We start from the raw sequence: 8,903 nt of genomic DNA, 5'->3' as shown, positions 1-8,903 counted from the left end.
GGTTGCATCAAATGCAGACAGGGACAAGTATGGAGAAACCTTATAATATGACGGCTTCGGTATCCTTTTGGTTCTTCTTTCATAAACGGGAGGAGAAGTGGATGCGTGTTCAAGTTCTTTATCTTCAATATCATTTACTTCTACTCTATTCCTCAACTCCTCACCCTCCTCCTCCATCACAAAATGCCCCTCTGTTTAAGACTACCTTCCTTCTACTTATTAAACTCATCCCTCTCATTCGCTAACTTTTCCTTGTCCGCCCCAGGGGTTGTATCGAATGCAGACAAGGACAAGTATGAAGAAATCTTGTAATATGACGGCTTCGGTATCATTTTGGCTCTCCTTTCATAAACGGCATGAGAAGTGGATTCATTCCATACATTACCTTTGACATTACTATACGATTGCACATTAAGATCCACATATTCAAGTTCTTTATCTTCAATATCATTTACTTCCACTCTCTTCCTCAACTCCTCACCCTCCTCCTCCATCACATTACATCCCCTCTGTGTACGACTACCTTCCTTCTCCTTATTAAACTCCTCCATCTCATTCACTAACTTTTCTTTGTCCTTGAAGAACCATTCCTTGTCCACAAAGAACAAATCCTTCTCCCTCCTCAGTAATGTTTCCCTATCATTAAACAATGCTTCTTTCCTTCTCATCTCTGCCCTCTCTTTTCTCAATTCCTCCCTCTCATTTTTCAATTCCTCTCTCTCCTTCTTCAACTCTTCCCTCTCAATCTTAAATTCCTCCATAAGAACAACATTTGGTATACCACCCCTCGGTCACTCTCCCTCCACGCCTTTCTCATCGCTATCATCTGACTCGTCACCCTTCTTGTGATCAATCTCATTACCCTCCTCATCATCTTCCTGGGTCTCAGTAAGCTACAAAAATATATAGATGGATATGTAAGAGTAAGGATAACTTTACAATGGCAAACATGAAATTATAGTTCATTTTCCATAACATCTCACCTGGAAACTGTCACGCACAAAGCAAACGACATCCGTTTTCCATTCTCGTAGCGTTGGTTCTAATTTCATTACTACTGTTGTCTACAAAAGAACAAAGAGTAATGTTAAATAAAAAAGCATATACATCAAGTTAAGCAAAGTAAATGATGGGGATATATATATAAACTTACAACTTTACTATCGAAAATAGCATGTTTTCTGTTATACCTCCAACCCTTCCAACCTTGATATTGAATGAAGCGTGGAATTTGATGCGGAACGTACGAAACAACATAGTCTTGTAGGGCCAGTAATATCTCTACTGCCCATACCTGTTAGAATGAAATTGCACCAGGTTAAAAATCCATAATTGACCATAGAGGGAAAACATATATAAAGTAAAAGGTATTCTTAATTATAGAGGAAGGACGCAACCACATACAGTGTACCGAGGGGAACTTGATGCAGTAACAGCAGATTCGATTCCTTGCAACATTATATAGTATCCCAAACTACCCTAGGGATACCTATAGAAATCATCTAGTGAGTCAACTAAGTAAATATAATCCATGTTGCATATGGTTTTCGGTTCGGTTCCCCTAAGAAAGTGCTTCACAACTAGAAGTAGGGCAACCTTCATGACGTCCTCATGCTCATTGGTGTCAACTAATCTCTCAAACACCTCCATTAGTTGCTTCTTTAATACTGGATATTCTTTGAAGTATTTGTCTCTTAATGAACTCGTACTGCAACGATTCTTCAGTACAGTTAGATCTCCAATCTTAAGACCGGTAATGAGGGCCAAGTCCATCTCATTAAAGTGCAATCGCCTCCCCTTGATCTCAAATACTAGATCACCTTTGTATCTTACAAAAAGAAGGTGAAATAGAGCCCCTAAAAATCTAAAAGATGTAACATGCAATAGAAACGAGAAAGGAGATTGCCTAAACAAATTTAGACGATGATCGTGCTTATCCACTCCACCCTTCACCTTGTCAAACCACCATGTGAGTGTACACCTACATGTTGGGTTGGGGATTACGGCAGAATATTCGTCGCCTGCAAAGATGAATTAAAAAATATATCAAACATAAAATTCACAAGATAAACGTTGTGGACAAAATCAGACTACGTTGAAAAGAATGTAGCATTTCATTAATTTGATCAAGCTTCATATGAAATGGAGATAGAACTGGAATGGGAAATACCGAAAATTGTGTAAGCCAAACTACCAACGTAAGCAAGACAAACTATAATTTGATCGCGACAATCATGAAATTGAGCGGGGCAAACTGCATAATGAGCAGGGTAAGCTAGATATTCAATGAGGCACACTATAAAAAATTCAATGCATAATCTCCTGATCAATGTGTATTCCTGATTAATCTCAATTTTCAATTATTCAACCATATCATTTTACCAAGTTCAACGTTAGCCAGTTTAGTGAACACATACATGTTTCGATGTAACAAGAAGATGTTATTTGTAATTGGTTTTGTTGGTTGGTTAATTGGTCACAATTTCTTCATGAAATGGGTTGGATTCGTATTAGATCGAATAAGTACATGTAATCAACTAGGGCAAACATGAAATTGAGCGGGGCAAACATGAAATTACCCAGGGGAAACTAGAAAATCAGCGGGGCAAACATGAAATTGCCCAGGGGAAACTAGAAAATCAGCGGGGTAAACATGAAATTCAGTGGAGCAAACTATGAATTCAGTGGGGCAAACTAAAAAATCAGTGGGGCAACCTGAAAAATCAGCGGGGCAAACATGAGATTGAGCGAGGCATACTAGAAAATCAGAGGGGCAAACATGAAATTGAGCGGAGCAAACTAGAAAATCAGCGGGGCAAGCATGAAATTGAGCGGGGCAAACTAGGAAATGAGCGGGGCAAGCATGAAATTGAGCGGGGCAAACTAGGAAATGAGCAGGGCAGTCATGAAATTCAGCGGGGCAAGCATGAAATTGAGCAGGACAAACATGAAATTGAGCGGGGAAAACATGAAATTGAGCGGGACAAACACGGAAAGGAGCGGGGCAAGCATGAAATTGAGCGGGGCAAACATGAAATTGAGTGGGGGCAAACTAGAGAATCAGCGGGGCAAACATGAAATTGAGCGGGGGAAACATGAAATTGAGTGGAGCAAACTAGAAATTAAGTGGGGCAGGCATGAAATTGAGCGGGGCAAACATGAAGTTGAATGGGGCAAACTAAGCAATGAGCGGGACAAGCATGAAATTGAGTGGGGCAACTAGGAAATGAGCGGGGCAACCATGAAATTGAGCAGGGAAAACTAGGAAATGAGCGGCGCAACCATGAAATTGAGCGGGGCAAACTAGGAAATGAGCAGGGCAGGCATGAAATTGAGCAGGGCAAACATGAAATTGAGCAGGGGAAACATGAAATTGAGCGGGGCAAACATGAAAATAAGCAGGGCAAGCATGAAATTGAGATGGGGCAAACATGAAATTGAGTAGGATAAATTGGAAAATCGGTGGGGCAAATATGAAATTGAGCGGGGAAAACATGAAATCAGTGGGGCAAACTATAAAATCAGTGGGGCAAACATGAAATTGAGCGGGGAAACATGAAATCAGCGGGGCAAACTATAAAATCATTATGCCCGCTATTTCCCGTGGTATGATTCACTTGATATTTTGATATGCTTCAATTTGGGGCTCAACCGCTAAAATTAGATGGACGGCGTGGATATACTACATACATTCAATGTGGGCCCATCTAAGTGTAGGTGGTTTAGGTTATAAGTGTAAGTTTTAGGTTTAGGTTTAAGTTAGGTTATGGGTTAAGGGTTAGGGAACTGAGAATAGGTTAAGGTTTAGGTTTAAGAAATCAGGTTCGGGACCGGTTTTAGGTTTGGGTTTTCAAGTTTAGGTTTAGGTTAAGGAGTTGAGATTAAGATTAGGTGTAGGTTTAGGTTTAAGGATTTGAGAATACATTTATGTTACAGTTTAGGTTTAGGTTATAAGTGTCGGTTATAGGTTTAGGTTTAAGTTAGGTTATAGGTTAAGGTTTAGGGAACTGATAATAGGTTAAGGTTTAGGTTTAGGAAATTGGGTTCGGGACCGGGTTTAGGTTTGGGTTTTCAAGTTTAGGTTTAAGTTAAGGAGTTGAGATTAGGATTAGGTGTAGGTTTAGGTTTAAGGATTTGAGAATACATTTAAGTTTTAGGTTATAAGTGTAGGTTATAGGTTTAGGTTTAAGTTAGGTTATAGGTTAAAGTTTAGGGAATTGAGAATAGGTTAAGGTTTAGGTTTAGGGATTTGAGAATACATTTAGGTTTTAGGTTACAAGTGTATAATATAGGTTTAGGTTTAAGTTAGATTATAGGTTAAGGTTTAGGAAATTGAGAATAAGTTAAGGTTTAGGTTTAGGGATTTGAGAATACATTTAGGTTTTAGGTTTAGGTTTAGGTTTAGGTTTAGGTTTTGAGCGGGGGCAAACTAGAGAATCAGTGGGGCAAACATGAAATTGAGTGGGGCAAACTAGAAATTGAGCGGGGCAGGCATGAAATTGAGCGGGGCAGACATGAAGTTGAACGGGGCAAACTAGGAAATGAGCGGGGCAAATATGAAATTGAGTGGGGCAAACTAGGAAATGAGTGGGGCAAACTAGGAAATGAGCGGGGCAATCATGAAATTGAGCGGGGCAAACTAGGAAATGAGTGGGGCAACCATGAAATTGAGCGGGGTAAACTAGGAAATGAGCAGGGCAGGCATGAAATTGAGCAGGGCAAACATGAAATTGAGCGGGGGAAACATGAAATTAAGCGGGGCAAACAAGGAAATGAGTGAGACAAGCATGAAATGAGCAGGGCAAACATGAAATTGAGTGGGACAAACTGAAAAATCAGTGGGGTATACATGAAATTGAGCGGGGAAACATAAAATCAGCTGGGCAAACTAGAAAATCATTATGCCCACTGTTTTCCGTGGTATGATTCACTTGATATTTTGATATGCTTCAATTTGGGGCTCAACCCCTTAGATTATATGAAAAAATGGATGGATGACGTGGATATACTACAGGAAACGGATTGACTACTCCCCCTGCCACCAGCCAATGGCTAGTGTTCAGTGCTCTGTGGGCCCCATCATGATGTATGTGTTTCATCCATGTCGTTCATCTATTTTTATAGATTATTTTATCATATTATACAAAAATTGAGGTATATCCTGATCTCAATTGGACCACATTACAGGAAATAATGTTTAATGAACATCGACCATTAAATTTTTTTTGAGGGCCATAAAAGTATTGGGTCAAGATGATCTTTGTTTTTAGCCTTCATCTGGGTCTTTATCACCTAAAAAACAGATTGGATTTCAAACAAATAGTACAGTGGGCCTCAGGAGGATTTAAATGATGGATATCCAACCACCATTGTTTTCCTCTAGCGGGCCACCAGCCAAATTTCCATCTAATTTAGGTCTCAACCCCTTAAATTAGATGGAAATTGAGCAGACAAAATGGATGAACGGAACGGATGAAACACATACACCATGGTGGGGCCCACAGAGCACCGACCACTAGCCACGCACACCATGGTGGACCCACAGAGCAACAACCACCAGTCACGTACACCATGGTGGGGCTAAAGAGCACTGACCACCAGCCACGTACACCATGTTGGGGCCAAAGAGCACCGACCACCAGCCACGTACACCATAGTGGGGCTCACGGAGAACCGACCACCAGTCACATAGATCATGGTGGGGCCCACAGAGCACTGGAGGAGTAGCCAATCCGTTTCCTATACCCATACATTCAATGTGGGCCCAACTGAGTTTAAAATATACCTGTGCTGTGTGCTTTCTTCGCTGGACCGACCATTTTCAGAAGAAGACAAATGTCGATAAGGGGGGCCCACAAAAATGGTTTTTTTGTCTTTCTAATTGAGTGAAAAAAAGGGGTGAAAGCAACGGCAGTGAAGTAGCAGTGGAAAGGGAAAGGAAAAGGAAACAGTTGAAAGGGAGAAGAAAAACAGCAGTGAAAAGGAGGGGTATTTTCGTCCTGAAATTCGTAATCTGCACGTGTAGGTCTAGGTTGCGAAAGAAGGTTTGTCTTCTTTCATAAAAACAGCTGGGTAAAAGGTGGGGTCCACAGTCCTAAATTTCTCTTTTTTGTATCATTTCCTAAAATGATATAGAAAAACAGATGGACGGCATGGATGAAACATATACATCACGGTGGGGCCACTGAGCACTGACCATTAGCGATTGGACGGTGGAAGGGGAGTAGCCCATCCGTTTATGTAAAGGACACGGAACAGATGGAGTAGCCAGGTTCGCTCCTGAAGTGACGTCACCAAGTTAAGTTTTGCGAGCATAGCGTAATGACTGTATTGTATCCACACTGTCTGTCATTTTGGAGAGAAATCATTGTAGGTCATGAGCTAAAGAATAAGACAGAGCCAAATCTCAAGGACCCCACCACAGAAAATAGTGGAAACAATGATGCTATGCCATCCATAAAAACCTATTAAAATATTTAAAAATTTTAAAACTTATCAATTCTTTCAATATTCTCTTTTTTAAATAAAAAATTTATCAATTTTCTTTTAAAATTCTCAATTTTTTAAAATTCACTTATTATTTTTTCAAAATTTTTAATTTTTCCAAATTTATCAATTTTTCAGAAATTATTACTTATTTTCAAAATTATGAATTTTATGATTTTTTTTTTTTTAATTTCAAGATTCTTAAAAATTTTAAATTCCAAATTTTTTCAAGATTCTCAATTAGTTGAGATTTATCAATTTTTTAAAAATTCTTAGTTTTTTTTTCAAAATTATCAAAAAAATAATAATTCTTAATAATTTTTAAAATTCTTAATTTTTTTTTCAAAATTTTCAATTTTTTGAAAATTCTTAATTTTTTTAAATTTCTCAAATTTTAAAATTTTCCAATTTTTTTCAAGATTCTCAAATTCAAAATTCTTAATTATTTTTGAAATTATCAATTTTTTGCAAAATTCTCAATTTAAAAAAAAAAAATCATAAATTTTCAGAATTATCATTTTTTATTCTTAATTTTTCAAAAAAAATCTTAATTTTTTGAAAATTCTCAAAAATTTTAAAAATTCTTAGTTCTTTGAAAATTCAAAATTCAATTTGTTTTTTTCAAAAATCTCAATTTTTCCTTTCAAATTTGTCAAAATTTTAAAAATTATGAATTGTTTCAAGATTCTCAATTTCTTTTAAAATTCTCAATTGTTTCAAGATTCTTAGTTTTTCAAAATTCATCAATTTTATTTAGAATTCTCAACTTTAGCTTCGATTTTTTATCAAGCGAAATATTGTACTTTTAACTTCGGTTCTTTTGTAATTGAGGTGAAAAAGCAAGCCTTTAGCTTCAGTTCATCTGCAACCGAGGCATAAAAGTGAACTTTTAACCTTGGTTTTTAATGACTGAGACAAAAAAGTTAACCTTTAACCTCAGTTGCTTACTAACTGAAACAAAATGATGAACTTTTAGCTTCAATTTCTTATCAACCAAGGCAAAATAGTAGACTTTTAGCCTCGACTTCTCACCAACCAAGGCAAAATATTGGACTTTTAGCCTTGGTTCCCCTATAACCGAGGCAAAAAAAAAGTAAACTTTTAGCCTTGATTTCCAACAATTGAGGCTAAAAAGTGAACTTTTAACCTCAGTTTCTTACTAAGACAAAATTGTGCACTTTTAGCCTTACTTTCCCACAAATTAAGGTAAAACGGTAGATTTTTAGCCTCGATTTCTCACAAACTGAAGCGAAATAGTGGACTTTTAGCCTTAGTTCCTTAGCAATGAGGTAAAATAGTTGACTTTTAACTTTAGTTTCTCACCAACTGACACAAAATGGTAAACTTTTAGCCTCAAATTCTCACCAACCAAGGTGAAAAAAATGAACTTTTAGTCTCAAGTAACTATGGCAAAAAAGCGACCTTTTAGCCTTGGTTCCTATACAATTGAGGCTAAAAAATGAGCTTTTAACTTTGGTTTCTTACTGAATGAGGCAAAATATGATATTTTTAACCTTAGTTTCTTACCAACTGAGGAGAAATGATAGACTTTTAGCCTCAGTTTTTCACCAACAAAGGCGAAATATCGGACTTTTAGCCTCAGTTCCTTAGCAATCAAGGCGAAATAGTGAATTTTTTGCCTCGGTTTCTTACCAACTGAGGCAAAATGGTAGACTTTTAGCCTCAATTTCTCACCAACTGTGCTGAAATGGTACACTTTTAGCCTCGATTTCTCACCAATCGAGGCAAAATAATGGACTTTTAGCCTCAGTTTCTCACCAACTAAGGCGAAATGATAGACTTTTAGCCTCAATTTCTCACCAACTGAGGCGAAATGGTAGACTTTTAGCCTCGATTTCTCACCAACCAAGGTAAGAAAATAGACTTTTAGCCTCTATTTTTTAGCAACTGAGGTGAAATAGCGGACTTTTAGCTTCAATTCCTTTAGAACCGAGACAAAAGAGAACTTTTAGCCTCGGTTCCTTTACAACCGAGGCTAAAAAGCACATTTAGCCTTCGTTTTTTGAACCGAGGCTAAAAAAGTGTGGCTAAAAGCCTATTTTCTTGTAGTGTGTCTAGAAAATGATCACATATTAGAAGCATTGATATGCAATTACCTATATATTGGAGTCCATAACAGTGATTTGCACGCATTTGATGCCTTGTCTGCATAGAGTGAAAAGGAACTTGTTATTGTCTTTTCTTTGTCTAAGCTATTGAGTTTCATGAGCTAGTCTCGCAAGGGATCTTGCTTCTTCAAGGCAGATGAAAGTTTTTTATGCAGAAAGAAAGTTTACATTAACATCATCACAAAGTTCAGCTTTATCTGCAATACAGAGTTCACATAATTTTTTATCTAAGTTTGTTAATTGAAACTATAAGGGGTCGTTTGGATGGTGGTAAATGGTTTTGAGTTG

General features: G+C 37.5%; 1 long non-coding RNA gene across 1 annotated transcript; it reads right to left on the bottom strand.

Annotated features, from left to right (window-relative positions):
• Positions 1–438: 438 nt before the first annotated feature.
• On the bottom strand, positions 439–1,302 carry LOC131231802 (uncharacterized). Its single transcript, XR_009164534.1, has 3 exons — positions 1,154–1,302; positions 984–1,064; positions 439–893 (listed from the first exon to the last, which is right to left on the bottom strand). It is a non-coding gene; the product is annotated as an uncharacterized LOC131231802 (long non-coding RNA).
• Positions 1,303–8,903: the final 7,601 nt, after the last annotated feature.

The sequence above is a fragment of the Magnolia sinica genome, chromosome 17 (genome assembly GCF_029962835.1).
Source record: "Magnolia sinica isolate HGM2019 chromosome 17, MsV1, whole genome shotgun sequence".
In the NCBI taxonomy this organism is placed as follows: domain Eukaryota; kingdom Viridiplantae; phylum Streptophyta; class Magnoliopsida; order Magnoliales; family Magnoliaceae; genus Magnolia; species Magnolia sinica.
Note: the sequence above shows the minus strand (reverse complement) of the source record. Positions and strands in the feature narration are given on the sequence as shown.